We start from the raw sequence: 16,323 nt of genomic DNA on the forward strand, positions 1-16,323 counted from the left end.
AAGTATTTTTTTAAATAGGTGATAGAATGCAGTAAGCCTATTATTATCTTTATTTGAGATTTGCAGACTCCATTTAAAGGGAAAATACTTGTAATTTGTATATCTTAAAATTATATCTAATATTACTCTAATCACAAATCTTTTAGCAGTTGAGATTAATAATTTTGATAATTTAAGACCGTATCTTAATGATACGGTAGTTTGATATACGAAATATTATAATTTCTTAAAAAAATTGGGTTGTTTGAATTGAGAAACTCTCAACTCATCTAATCATTATAATTTTTTTAAACTCCTACATAAAATATAATAAATAATTCAATTTTTTAAAATTTTAAAATATAAATAATATTTTATTCAAATTCTAACTTTAATTTTATAATCTTATTTTATCTCAATTAGCTATGATAGATTCCAAATCCTCCTAAACAAGCCAGTTTGTCGCGTAAGAGACACAACGGATAACAAATGCACAATCTCTCTCTCTCTCTCTATAACACAAATTTGACCCAAGTTTGTTCTTCTTTTAGTCCTCGTCCAAAGAAAAATCTGGCTCTGGAGGCTTCTGCAATGAGCTAACCACAGAACCTGAAACAGAGTTCTTATTGACACTCCTTTCAGTACTGTTTCCCCTCGGCTTTGCTGCACAAACAACGCCCAAAACCATCTCAGCTCGAACTCCTTGATCGGGCTCATTAGCCTCCGCATGCTTCTCGCTTTCCCTCACCTCAGCTGCTGCATCCTTTCGTTTTTTATACCGACGCCATGCAATTTGTAAGAAACATGCTGCCCACGTGCTCCACTGCTGCGAGTAGAACCTGAACTTATGTCTAAGCAGTTTACTCCGCAGCTTTCTGTACTGTGCTGCTACAAACTTCAAGTCTTCTGCTTCTATAGCAAAAGCCTCTACTTCCGTGATGGCTTTGATTGTGCGTGTCGACGATGGCAGGACGGGACTTGAACGCGAGTCCAAAGCCCACGTCACCAGCTCCTCACCACAGAATGTTAAAAACTGTTGAAAACAGAAAGTGAAAATGAGAGGAAACAAATGAAGAACAGAGTTTGACAGAGATTTGAGGAAGTTTGATTCTCATTGATCCTTTTGTCAATACAAAGGTCACATATATATACATTACAAAAAAGTAGAAAAGTAAAAGCTACTGAAAATCTAACTTTTGATTATCTACACAAGTACAAGCATCAATTCAGAACTTTTTATGCACAGCATGGTAAAGATCAGCTTTATGCCTCATGTCCCTCATACTTCTTTGTGTGCAGCCATGCATTTCCTCAACTGTGCCATCTTCTTTTCTGTGCCATCTCCTGTCTCCTTTTTGCTGCTGCTGCCATCTTTTTCTTTCCATGTATTGCAGCTTGCTTTATCAGCTTTATGCATCTCTTGAGTGTTGCAGTGTATTTCAGACATGCTTTGGCTGCTGTCCTTGTGCATTTCTTGCTTGCATTTTATCTTGTTACATTGCATTCTGTAAGACTCCCCCTCAAGATGGGCATAGATATTAACAATTCCCATCTTGGACAATAAGAACTGAAATGTAGAAGTTGGTAAGGCTTTAGTGAAAATGTCTGCCAACTGAAATTTTGAGGACACATGCATTGGTGTGATGATACCAGCCAAGACTTTCTCTCTAACAAAATGACAATCTAGTTCTATATGCTTGGTTCTCTCATGAAAAATTGGATTCTTTGTAATGTGTATGGCTGCTTGGTTATCACATAAGAGGGAAGCAGATTGTGCATGGTCAATATTAAATTCCTTTAGCAAACCGAGAAGCCACATGATCTCACAACTTGTAGATGCTAGTGCCCTATATTCTGCCTCAGCTGAAGATCTAGAAACTGTTGCTTGCTTCTTAGATTTCCAGCTTATTAGTGAGTCTCCAATGAATATACAAAAACCTGTGACAGATCTTCTTATCTCAGGGCAAGCAGCCCAATCAGAATCACTATAGGCCTTTAGATGTAAAGCTGATCTAGATGATAAGAAAATGCCTTGACCTATGGATCCTTTGAGGTACTTGAGAATTCTATAGGCTGAGTGCAAATGAGATTGTGAAGGTCTGTCCATGAACTGGCTTAGAACACTTACAGCATAGGTGATGTCAGGTCTGGTGATGGTTAAGTAAATTAACCTTCCAATGAGTCTTCTATAAGCTGTAGGATCTTGGAGGATTTCTTCTGTGGTGTGGCTCAATTTATGGTTCAGTTCAATAGGTGTAGAAACTGTCTTTGTACCAAGTAGACCTGAATCTTCTAATATCTCAAGGGTGTACTTCCTTTGGCAAAGGTTAATTCCAAAAGAGGATCTAGCAACTTCCAAACCCAGAAAATATTTTAGGGGTCCAAGGTCCTTAATTTTGAACTTGCTATGAAGGTAAGATTTGAGTGAGTCAACTTCTTCTTGAGAGTTACTTCCAACTATGATGTCATCTACATAGACTAAGAGTGCTATAAATCCATTGGGACTGACCTTAGTGAATAAAGAGTAGTTAGATTTTGATTGATGAAATCCAATGGCAATGAGTGAATTTGAAAACTTTGAAAACCATTGCCTAGATGCTTGCTTAAGTCCATAGAGGGACTTATTTAATTTGCATACCAATTTCTCCCCCTTAATCTGCTCACTCTTGATGTGATAGCCTGGAGGTAATTGCATATAGATGTCCTCATCAAGGTCTCCATGTAGAAAGGCATTGTGAACATCCATTTGAGTGAGGGACCAATTTTTAGTGGCTGCTATGGCAAGGAAAACTCGAACTGTGGTGAGCTTTGCAACTGGACTGAAGGTTTCTTGGAAGTCAAAGCCTTCTTTTTGAGTGTAGCCTTTTGCCACAAGTCTAGCTTTGTGCCTTTCAAATGATCCATCTGATTTCAGCTTGGTCTTATAAACATATTTGCAACCAATTGCAGTTTTGTTGGGGGGTAAGGTGGTGATAGTCCATGTGTTATTCTCTTATAGAGCATGGAGTTCAGCTTTCATGGCATCTTGCCAATGCTTAAACTTAACAGCTTCGTTATAGGACTGGGGTTCATGAAATAATGAAAGTGAAACAGAAAAAGATTGGTGAGAGGGAGAGAGATTTTTGTAAGTTATGTAATCATGAAGGGGATGAATTGTTGAGGAGGGAAGGAAGGGTTGAGAGGCTGCAAGCTGGCAATGATATTGATGGAGATAAGCAGGTTGGTTTCTATTTCTGGTGGACCTTCGAAGAGGAAAAGGGTCAAGATCGGGTGAGGGGGCAAGTGAGGGAACTGTGGGAGCAGTAGGTGAGGGAATGATGGAGAGGTCAGCTGCTGAGGAAGGTTCTTCAGATTGTAAGGGAGTGAGATTTTGAGTGGGATTTTGAGGAGTTTGGGGAAAGGAAAATATGTCATCTGGTAATGCAGGAGGTAAGACCAAATTATTTGGAAAGGATGATAGGTCATGGTCTGAGAGGGAACCAGATTTGAAGGGAAAAATGAATTCATGAAAAATGACATTTCGAGAGATGAAGGTAGAGTGGGATTCAATGTCATACAGCTTATAGCCTTTGACATTAGCAGGGTAGCCCAAGAAAATGCAAGGTTTAGCTCTATGTTCAAATTTGGTCCTATTGGGTTTGAGTGTGCTAACATAGGATAGACAGCCAAAGACCCTAAGGTTTGAGTATGAAGGTGGGGATGAGAAAAGCATCTCATATGGGGATTTATTGGAGAGTAGAGGTGTAGGGATTCTGTTAATGATATATGCTGCAGTCAAGACAGCATCTCCCCAAAATTGGATTGGTAATGATGCTTGAAAAAGAAGGGCTCGGGCAACATTCAAAAGATGTTGGTGTTTCCTCTCAACAACACCATTTTGTTGAGGGGTATACACACATGAGGTTTGATGAATGATGCCATGTGTTTTGTAAAAATCAAGCATAGCCAACTCAAGTCCATTGTCAGTTCTGATCTTTTTAATGTTTTTGTTGAATTGGGTTTGTATGAGATGGAAGAAAGATTGCAAGAGGGATCTTGTGTCTGACTTTAATCTCATTAAGAAAATCCAAGTCACTCTAGAATAATCATCAACAATGGTTAAAAAGTAATGAAATCCTTGAAGGGAAGCTTGGGAGTATGGACCCCATATATCACAATGGATCAAATCAAAAGGAGATGAACTACTTGAAACACTTGAAGGAAATGAAGGTTGTTTTTGTTTAGCCAAATGACAAACTGTACAATGAGATTTATCCTTGGACTTTACATTAGGTACACTGGAATGAATTAAATTCATTCTTTGAGAAGATAAATGTCCTAATCTAAAGTGCCATAGGTCGAAATCTTGATGTACAGCAGCTTGGTTGACTCGAGTTATACTAGATGGGCTTGAGGATGGGATGGTGGTGCTGTCAGGTGGTGAAAGCAGTAGGTGATAGAGACCAGCTTGGACTTTAGCAAGTCCAATCGTCATCCATGAAGAGAGGACTTGAATAAAACAAAGATCATTTGAGAAAAATAGACAAGTGTCTGGTCTTTGAGTGAGTTTACTGACTGAGATGAGATTGAAAGCAAATGAGGGAACACATAGGACATCAGTAAGAAGGAGAGAATCTGAGATTTTAACAGTGCCAATGTGTGTGACTTGAGCCTTTGTGCCATTTGGAAGTTGTACAAAGGCTTGAATGCAGCAGGAAGAATTAGTAAAAAATGAGGTGGAGCACACCATGTGATCAGTGGCTCCTGTGTCCATGATCCATGGTGTGTTCTGAATGATATTATGCTGATCTTGTGAAAGATCAGTGAGTTTTTCATGACTTGTGACATTGAAGAGAGAGGGTTTATGAGAAACTTTAGAACTGAAAAAAAAATGGTGATTACCTGCTAGGTTGGAGTGGGATGTTGTTGAAGGAGCAGGTTCTGAGATAATTGGTGAGGGATGCACAGGTGATGGTAGGAGAGGTTTATTGTGTCCCGAGGTTAGCTGAGGGAATTGAGCATTTACAAGTGCCACAAGATGTTGTGCTTGTGCTTGAGAGAGGGTCAACTGAGAAGTACTTGGAGTAGGTGATGCTTGACCTGAAACAATAGTATGATCCACAATGGAACCACCAAGAGCAACCTGATTTGCAGAGTAAGCAACAGCAGCAGGTTTTCCAGAACCACCTCCAAACTTAGATTTGGTGAATTTGAAGGTGGGTGGAAAGCCTATTAGTTTATAGCACTTCTCCTTTATGTGTCCTATCTTTCCACAATGATCACAAACCAAATCTGTTTTGTCCTTTTTCTTTGAGAAGTTTTGATAAGTTAGTAAGGTAGATGGTTCTGTGGCAGGTACAGCCATGTTTCTTGCTTGCCTTTGCCTCTCTTCTTGTAAAATAAGTGAGAAGGTTTTATCTAGAGAGGGCAAGGGGCTCAACAAGATAATTTGCCCTCTAACAGCATCATAGCTATCATTTAGACCCATTAGAAATTTAAAAACATAATCCCTTTGCTGAACTTCACCAATATTCTTTAAAGCATCACATGTACATAAACCACAAGAGCAGCAAGGGAGGGGTCTATAACTATGCAGTTCTTCCCAAATGGCATTAAGTTGGGTGAAGTAGTCACTTACAGAAAGATGACCTTGAACTATGCCACTAAGTTTGTGTTGAAGGTGATATATCCTTGCTTCATCAGGCTGTGCAAAGCACTCTTTGAGTTTATCCCATACCTGTTTAGCTGAGGTCATGAAGAACACATTAGAGGCTATGTCTTTGGAAACAGAATTCAAAATCCAAGCAAGTAGGATATTGTTGCATCGTAACCAAGACACATAAGTGGGATCTGAAAGGTCAGGGGTGGTAATGGTGCCATCCAAGAAACCTGACTTGTTTTTGATTGAAATGGAAAGAAGAAAAGATCTACTCCAAGAAATGTAGTTAGAGCCAGTCAAGGGTGGTGAAACAATGACAGTGTTTGCACTGTCACTGTGATGCAAGAAAAATGGGCTGTTAGGATCTTCTGTAGGAGAAGAAGATGAAGAAGAAGAGGTGGTCATAGCTTAATGAAAGGTGATCAAAAAATTGAGAAGGTATTGCAGGAAATTACTCCTGCTCTGATACCATGTTAAAAACTGTTGAAAACAGAAAGTGAAAATGAGAGGAAACAAATGAAGAACAGAGTTTGACAGAGATTTGAGGAAGTTTGATTCTCATTGATCCTTTTGTCAATACAAAGGTCACATATATATACATTACAAAAAAGTAGAAAAGTAAAAGCTACTGAAAATCTAACTTTTGATTATCTACACAAGTACAAGCATCAATTCAGAACTTTTTATGCACAGCATGGTAAAGATCAGCTTTATGCATCGTGTCCCTCATACTTCTTTGTGTGCAGCCATGCATTTCCTCAATTGTGCCATCTTCTTTTCTGTGCCATCTCCTGTCTCCTTTTTGCTGCTGTTGCCATCTTTTTCTTTCCATGTATTGCAGCTTGCTTTATCAGCTTTATGCATCTCTTGAGTGTTGCAGTGTATTTCAGGCATGCTTTGGCTGCTGTCCTTGTGCATTTCTTGCTTGCATTTTATCTTGTTACATTGCATTCTGTAAGACAGAAGTCACCGGGGCCAATGCGGCAACTGTTGAAGAAACCAGTACGGCTGCCACCAGTTGTGAAAGAATCCAAGTGGCCTCAAAGTATGAACACCATTTCATTCACAGGGTCACCTTCACGCACTAGAAATGTGCCTTGGGTGCATAATGCAGGTTTAAGCCTCTCACATATTGCGTCCAGCATCCTTTCCTCGATTTGATCGAACAAGGGGACCTTTTTGTTTGATTAAGATTAAAAAAAAAAAAAAAAAAAGCATGCCAAAATAATAAGATTTACATGCATATTGTTACGGTTCTCAATTAAAGATCAACACGAGTCTCTGAATCATTTTCCTCTACTTACTCGGCGAACTAAGTCGAGGCAGAGATGGCGCTTGATGTCTCTTCGGAGATCCATAGGAAGGCCTCTGAGAAGAGCTTCTTCGTCAACTCCTCGAGTAGCCACCCACTTATACTGATTGTACTTGCGCACGGACTGTCTCAACTCTGGAGGTAGCTGCCTGTGATGCATCCATTGTTCAGTGTCTGTTTTCTTGCTCCTCCACTCTTCAAATCGAACAGTTACGGATTGGAGGTATGTCTGCCAGGACAGGACAACAGATAATGCGTCAACCTAAGGCAATTAATCATGCTTTCATTTTAGAACTTTTGGGGCTTCAATTCATGCAAATCTTAGGCCTTCATATATTCGATAACCTGCAAAAGCAGTTACAAATTTGGAGAGTGGGAGATTTACCTGCATATTACCAATGAGCAATCCAAAAAGAACCAGTCCAAGAGTTGCAACAATTATGGCAAACACAATTTCTCCAACGTAAATGCTCGTGGAAAGATTTTGTCCCAGGGAGCTGCACAAATCAAGTTACATACATCAGTTGTAAAAGCATTCGGATTAAAGGATTAACTTCAAGCCATGATTCTTCAGTTTTTCATGGGGGCGTAGCTGTTACTGCAGAGTGTTGAATGTGGATGAGAAAGGTTGAATTTTCTCCTTTTTCACCAATTAAGATCTTGAGAACTAAGAAAATAGAATACCATTTTCAGTTCCCAAAATAAAACTAGACGACTAGAAGAATTAAGTGCAAGTTTGGAAGCATCCGGTGGCTCATGTATCTGTAAGATTTCATTTTTAGAAATGAAAGTAAATTCATAAATTGGTGCGGTTTTGATATAATATGTATATCAGATTATAAAGTTATTTTTATTGTAAAGTAGATCTAACGTATCATATGAAATTATGTCAGTTTATAAGTTTATTTTTATGAAGTCTCTTTGTGATTATAGCACTTTTCTTTGGGTGTTTTAGGCTTTTCTCCAACTAACTAAATTGAAGAGGGTTTGGAAGGCTAAACATGCATTATACTTGACATTGTAGCATTCTAATTATAGCCTAATAACAATGAAAGAGACAAGCCTACTTTTTACTAATATTCACAAAATATCTAAGATCACCTCACTATTCAATATTATGAGAATACTTCACTATTATTTATTATTTTATTATTAATTTTATTACTATTCAATATTTTATCATTATTTTTTTTATTAATATTCATAGAATATATGAGATCACTTCACTGCTCTTACATACATACGTGAGTAAAAGATAAAATTACTTGCTCCAAATTAATGCTATATATATTGATGAATAATGCCAGGTGGAAGTTTCATATCAACATATATAAGAACGTACCTCAAATTCTTTAGGCCCCACCAAAGACAAAAGAAGTACTCGTTGAAGAAAGGTGAGCTTGTAACACTAGATATCAATGCATCACCAATATACCAAACTGATAGAAGCTATTATCTGGATTGCATAGATTTGAGACATTGCTTAACTTGGACCAATAGTTCCTATGAGGATCTGAAACCCTGTGGCAATCAAAGAATCCATACTGACAATATGGCCTTTCAATGTTGCAGACTCTTCTCCAACATGCTTCCTGTCTCTCAATCGATAGAAGGTACCAGCAAGCTCCTAAAACCTTTTTTTTTCAAATGTTAAATGGAAAGGTTTAGTCCCACGTACGTACAGCTCAACTTCAACAACTAGATTTGAACAAAGAGGACAGAAAAATATTGGTTATCAACAAATATATGTTAACATATAAATTAACTAATAAAATTTATCTCTTCTCATCAGTTTAAGTTTTTGGAACAAGTGGTAATTGATTTCACATACATGGTATTAGAGCAGGGGTCCTAAATTCGAACCCTGACTCTACACTCTACCTCATTTAATTAAATATTTCATGTAGTGGATCTACTTAATTATTGAAGGGAGTCTTGCCCACACAAGAAGTTGAGTGTTGAGAATATAATATAAATAATTAAATCTACCTGATATTCTCAACTTTTTGAGACTATTGGTGATTTCACAATATACACACGGACTTATTCCACATTTAACCTCCTTGAGGTTTTAGGAGGATGCAAGGAATTCAATATATGATGAATTTGGACAAAAACGAACAACATGATCAAAAGGGCTTCTGGAAATATGAATCTAATGGCATAATTAGTGCAAACAAGAAAGAAATATCAAATGAAGCAACACAGATTTGTGTGCTTCTGAAATTCCTGAGGTCCAAGTGTAAGAAGAAATTAAGAAATTGCATGCATTTAGTACAAGAATGGCTTTTCTTTCCTTACAAATTAAGAAATATTCGACAAAGAGAACAGCCTAGACGTCTCTTGTATTTGCAACTGATTTAGTTCAAAGCTGCTAGCTCTTAGAGACAGGCTAGCTTGGAGGATCTATACTTACGTGGCTTGCCAGCATGTAAAGCATCAGGTTGTAAGCAGCACCTACCCATGCTGTTTCTGTCATGAGACCAGTAGCCTCAACAATTTGTGATGAGAGAGGAAAAATAAGAAACAGTCTTGGGAGGTACTGAAAAATTATGAAAAATCGAAGCACGTTTTTCGTGTTTCTTGTAGTTGAACCTTTTAGAGTTGGGATTACAATCCAAATCAACATCTGAAACGAAAAAGAGAGAAAAATCCAAAGTTCAATATGCATGCAGCAGATCAAGAAGGTCTTCCATTTCATGCAGTAATGTTCAGGGAGTATTACGTCACTTACTTGAGGAAGAGGCAGGGCAGCCATGAGGTCAATACAGAAGCCCCTTCGAAGATACCTCAGGGCAATCTTTGAAGAATCAATAACAAGTTCTCCTCTCCCAAAAACACGAGAAGAAGGTGCAACATAAGCTGTACGAAATCTGATATAGATTTGAATGATGTAGAAAACATCGGTCAGGGATCTACTAAATGTGAGGACTACTTCAAGATGTAATGCAATGGCAATGCAAAGAAATTTGTCCCGAACAACCGGCAAGTAAAAGAGCAAAGGGTCCAGAGACAATGAAACCAAACAGGCTACTAAGAATATCTTGTTCCATCTTCGAATCGTATGTCCTCGAGGATCCAATATCTTCTTCCTTACATCCTCATAGTCCTCAGAAAAGACCCTGGATAGCACTTTAGCTTTCAAGGATTTCGCAGTACTCTTCTTCCTAGTGCTGGGCTCCGACATCATCCATGTCCTGTCAATCTTTTGATCTTCAAGCTTAATCTCGCCGTTTGCGATGACTTCCTGCAGCTTCGATGGTTCAAGATCATCTTGAAACCTGAAAACAAAAATTTGAATGCCAAATTAGAAGAAAACAAGTCTAAACAAAATCGGGTTGGCAGCAATATTTATTACTTATCTGTCTGTTCTAAACAAAATGGGATTTTACTGCAAATTATGCTGGACAAACCTTACAGATCTTGAATTTCCGTAAGCCATGGAGATTTTCCCAGATTTCGGCCTTGGCTTCAATCAAACGAAATGCTAGATCTGCAGCACAGGAAATAACATATATAGTATATATATACAAATTAAGAACGCAAACAAAATCATAACAATCAACTGAAATAGACCCGCCATGTGTTGGAAACCAGTGGCGGAAAAGGCCCATTATTGAAGCTTGCTTTATCAAAATTCATGTGAACAATTGAGATAAAAGTATTGGGATGATATGCCAAGGGGCCAGAAAGGCCTATGAATGCTTAGTTCATGAGGAATCATGTGAACAAAGGAGATGCATATGATCAAGTGGGAGATGACGTTATGCATAAAGCTTGGCTCTCCAGTCTCCACACCTTCTTTATAAGCATGCAAGTAGCTAGGCCAAGTCAAACATGAAATCAATTTCTAACTCATATGTTTGCTCCCTTGAAAAAGGAAATCAGATTTCAGTACTAATGCATTGTCAGTTGGCTGCGTGAATAATAGTAAAATTAAGAATGTGTAAGGAAGTAGCAAGCATGTGCAATTATGATACCTTCCTTTAATTTATAATCAGAAGGCCAGCAAGCTGTGGAATAAGTGCATGAAACTTGTGACAAAATTATTCACACAGGTTTAGAACACAGAGAGAGAGAGAGAGAGAGAATCTTACAAGCAAGTTTCCCAGTTCATGTAGATGAGAAGCTATGAAACCTTCTTTTCCACTTTGGCTGGCTATATACTGTGAAGAGCAGTATCCATAGATAGGAAATGAAAATGGCTTGGCATGGAAGGAAAAAGAAAACAATCTCCCTCCTTAATAGTTAAAAGATGCTTTCTTTTCTCTTATTTTACGCAGTCGCATTAGTTTTGGGAAAGATCCCGAGGTGTTGACTACGGCGTTAGATACGCATACCTCTGGAATCTTGATTCTTAACACTTTTTTTTATCCTCTGCCATGTACGGCACTTTAGTTTTAGTTATCAATTGTCAGCACAAATAGTGCACACCGATTACCATTCACAAAATAACACGTGTGTAGGCAAGTTGGACTTGGGAAGGAAGTTAAATAAAGCGTGATATAGATATGAACTGTGGAAGTATTTATATTTTTTTAAAAAATAGAGTTTATTATTAAAAGATAATTTCTTTTATATGAATATTATATTTATTCACTTTTTATAACAAAATATATTACATTTGTATATTTTATAATTATAAATATCATTTATTTTCAATGTTCTAACATCTACTTTGTAAATCTTAATATTACATAAAAGAATTTTGTGAGATTGCAATCCTATAAAATAGAAAGAAGATATTTGGGGGAGAGGGGGGCTGGGAGAAAACATGTCACTATTTGAGCTAGCTATTGATGCATGTATTAATTGGTGAGGTGAATTGAAACATTCTTTAAATCTAAATGAGCTCTTATATCTTATAAATGGTGCACACCGATTACCATACACAAATAAAGAATCCAAGTATGACTTGGACTAGGAATAGAGTTTAATAATAAGTAATGCTAGATACAGTCATGAGACATGTAAGTATTTGCATTTCTTTTGAAAAAAACCGAAATACATTATTAAAAGATTAATTTTTTTCTTATGGATCTTATATTTTTTTTTTTTTCAATAAGAATGTGTGGCATTTGCACATTCTATGACTATAAATATCATTTTTCTTTAATATTTTAATATTTATTTTGTAAATCTTAGATTACGGACAAGAATTATGTGAGATTGCAATCCAATAAAATAGAAAGAAGATATTTGTGGGAGTGGGGGGCAGGAAGAAAACATGTCAGTATTAGGACCATTAATTGGTGAGTTTCAAGTGTGAAAAAAAAAAATAGACACATTATGGAACTTTATATAATTAATGATATTTTTCATGTACACTAAACAGTGTAAAACTCATGCATGCATTAAGTAATTCATATATTGTGTCGAATTCTCTTAATTACATCACTACAATAAAATTGAGATTTAGTGACGTTTTAGAATTGGTGACAGTCCCCAAACTGTCACAAAAAATCAGTTTTTGTGACGGTTTACACAAACCGTCACTAAATCTAGATGAGAATTCGTATGACGTTCGAATATAAGCAAATTTACGTTCGAAAGTTACATGAACGTTCGAACGTTAAAGATTTTTACGTGCAAACGTAATATTTTTTGGCGCCAATGTTCGAACGTTAATTCGTGACGTTCGAACGTTAGTGGGTGAAGTTCGAACGTTAGATAGAGTATTTGATAAATATAACTATAATTTAAATTTTATGTAATTTTTAAATAAAATAATGCATCATTTGTGAAATTACAAATTTAAAGATTGAAATTTGAAGCGCAATGATTTAATATTAAAATTAGATAAGCTAACTGTAATATATTATATATACACTATATTAAATACTAGTTAAGTATATAATATATATTATATATATAGTCTAGTGCTATATACTATACTATATATAGTCTAGTATATATTATATAATATATATAGTATATATATACTCATTATATATTATATATATAGTCATTACATATAATCTATAATATATAATATATTATATAGTTAATATATATAGTATATATTATAGTATATAGTTAATATTATATATAGTTAATATACTATATATATATTATTATATATTATTTATAATAATAGAGTATATTTCTTTCACATACGTTCGAACGTTAGTGGGTGTAGTTCTAACGTTAGATAGAGTATTTGGTAAATATGACTATAATTTAAATTTTATGTAATTTTTAAATAAAATAATGCATCCTTTGTGAACAATTATTACAAATTTAAAGAGATTGAAATTTGAAGCGCAATGATTTAATATTAAAATTGGATAAGCTAACTGCAGTATATTATATACTATATATATATAATATATAATATACTATATTAAATACTAGTTAAGTATACAATATATATTATATATATAGTCTAGTGCTATATACTATACTCATTATAGTCTAGTATATATTATATAATATATATAGTATATATATACTCATTATATATTATATACATAGTCATTACATATAATCTATAATATATAATATATTATATAGTTAATATATATAGTATATATTATAGTATATAATTAATATACTATATATATTATTATATATTATTTATAATAATAGAGTATATTTCTTTCATATACGTTTAAACGTTAGTGGGTGTAGTTCTAACGTTAGATAAAGTATTTGGTAAATATGACTATAATTTAAATTTTATGTAATTTTTAAATAAAATAATGCATCATTTGTGAACAATTATTACAAATTTAAAGAGATTGAAATTTAAAGCGCAATGATTTAATATTAAAATTGGATAAGCTAACTGCAGTATATTATATACTATATATATAATATATGATACACTATATTATATACTAGTTAAGTATATAATATATATTATATATATAGTCTAGTGCTATATACTATACTCATTATAGTCTAGTACATATTATATAATATATATAGTATATATATACTCATTATATATTATATATATAGTCATTACATATAATCTATAATCTATAATATATTATATAGTTAATATATATAGTATATATTATAGTATATAGTTAATATTATATATAGTTAATATACTATATATTATTTATAATAATAGAGTATATTTCTTTCACATACATTCGAACGTTAGTGGGTGTAGTTCTAACGTTAGATAGAGTATTTGGTAAATATGACTATAATTTAAATTTTATGTAATTTTTAAATAAAATAATGCATCATTTGTGAACAATTATTACAAATTTAAAGAGATTGAAATTTGAAGCGCAATGATTTAATATTAAATTTGGATAGACTAACTACAGTATATTATATACTATATATATAATATATAATACACTATATTATATACTAGTTAAGTATATAATATATATTATATATATAGTCTAGTGCTATATACGTTACTTTCTAAACATTCAAACGTATATGCATATACGTTCGAACGTGAAAAAATGCGAAAAATTTCCCACTCATTTTTAAATAACGTTCGAACGTTAAAATTTAACGTTCTAACGTTACTTGCTAAACGTTCGAACGTGAAAAAATGCAGGAATCTTCTCACACATTTTTAACTAACATTCGAACGTTAAAATTTAACATTCGAACGTTACTTTTTAAACGTTCGAACGTATATGCATATACGTTCGAACGTGAAAAAATTCGAAAATTTTCCCACACATTTTTAACTTACGTTCGAATGTTAAAATTTAACATTCGAACGTTACTTTTTAAACGTTCGAATGTATATGCATATACGTTCGAACATGAAAAAATGTGAGAATTTTCTCACAAATTTTTAACTTACGTTCGAACGTTAAAATTTAACATTCGAACGTTACTTTTTAAACGTTCGAACGTATATGCATATACGTTCGAACGTGAAAAAATGCGGAAAATTTCCCACACATTTTTAAAATAACATCCGAACGTTAAAATTTAACATTCAAACGTTAGTTAAATAACGTTCGAACGTTACTTTTTAAACGTTCGAACGTCATATCAAATCAGAGTAGTTTTAATGAATAAACGCACGGGAGGAAGCAGAATCATTTCTTCTGCTTCTCCCGTGCGTGAAAGAGAGAGTGAGGGTGAGAGAGGGTTGTGGGTTAGAGAGAGAGTGTGTTAGAGTGAGAGAGGGTTAGAGAGAGAGAGTAGAGTAAGAGATGATTAATATTTTTGCTCTCTCCATTGATTTTGGTAAAGAAAAACTCTTTTTTCCTTTAAATGTTTTGCAATTTTATGATATTTATTTTGTGTCTTTTTATATATATGTCTTTAACTAACTAGAGTTGTGATTTTTTTGAAGGATTGGTTGTTGTGACTTGTTTAACACTTGTGATTTGTAAGAGGATATTGTGAGTGATAGGTATATTTCTAAACTTTATTAATATGTTTATATATTTTGTTGTGCTTTTGTTGTGGATAATGATGAATATTTTGATGTGTATAATGTGAGTTGATTGTGGATTTTGAAGGATTAGATATGGGTATAATATTGTGAATTGAGTAGTGAATTTTGATTGTATATGTTGTGAATATGTTTTGAATTGAATATTATTAATGAATTAGAAGGAATTGAATTGTTTATGTTAATGAATTAGAAGAAAATCTTTGTGATATGGATTATGTAATATGATGAATTAAAATGAAAATTTGTGTTCCGTGTATGCTTATTCTTAAAATGAAAATATAAATATTTGTGTATATTTATAGATAAAAATGAATATGTTTTACAATTGTGTATGGGAATTTGAAGCATATGTTATGGTTATTTTTTTGTGACTATGTTTTGATATTTGTGAATTAGTTATTATTGTGCATATGTATATGTGATTTGTGAATTAGTTTATTCTATAGGGAATATGTTTATATATTGTGAATTTGTATATTACAGTATCTATTAAAATTGTTGGGAATATGTAAAATATTGTAAATTTAGTTGTGAATATGTTTATATATTGTGGAAATATATGATATCATTTTGAAAAAATTTGTGAACTTTTATTGAATATGTTGGGAATAATTTATTAAATTATGCAACATGTCATTAATTTAATTTTTATTTGTATTTCTTTTAAAATGTTACTTATTTTGAAGCATTTTTTTTTTTATCAAATGAGTATATGAGATCAAGACAATAAGAGTTGGAGTCTCTCTTGGAACAGTCTGATTTAGAAATGCGTTTGCAGGAGCAACATAGAGACCAGGAGGAAAGAATTTGCAGTCAAGTTTAAGAACAAGTGCAGAGGGAGATGAGAGTCCAGATAGGGCGTGTTATGTCACTGTAGTAGAATCGTGGTGGGCGAGGAAAGAAGAAGAAATGAAATCAATTCAATTTTCTCATTGTATAGAACTTTTAATATCTAATTTTGCAACTATATAAAACATTGTTAGTTTCTAATTTGATGGTATA

At 33.9% G+C, this 16,323-nt stretch overlaps 1 pseudogene; it reads right to left on the bottom strand.

Annotated features, from left to right (window-relative positions):
- Positions 1-464: 464 nt before the first annotated feature.
- LOC122294463 lies at positions 465-10,445 on the bottom strand (annotated as a pseudogene).
- Between the last annotated feature and the right edge of the window lie 5,878 nt (positions 10,446-16,323).

Source organism: Carya illinoinensis, chromosome 14 (genome assembly GCF_018687715.1).
Source record: "Carya illinoinensis cultivar Pawnee chromosome 14, C.illinoinensisPawnee_v1, whole genome shotgun sequence".
In the NCBI taxonomy this organism is placed as follows: Eukaryota; Viridiplantae; Streptophyta; class Magnoliopsida; order Fagales; family Juglandaceae; genus Carya; species Carya illinoinensis.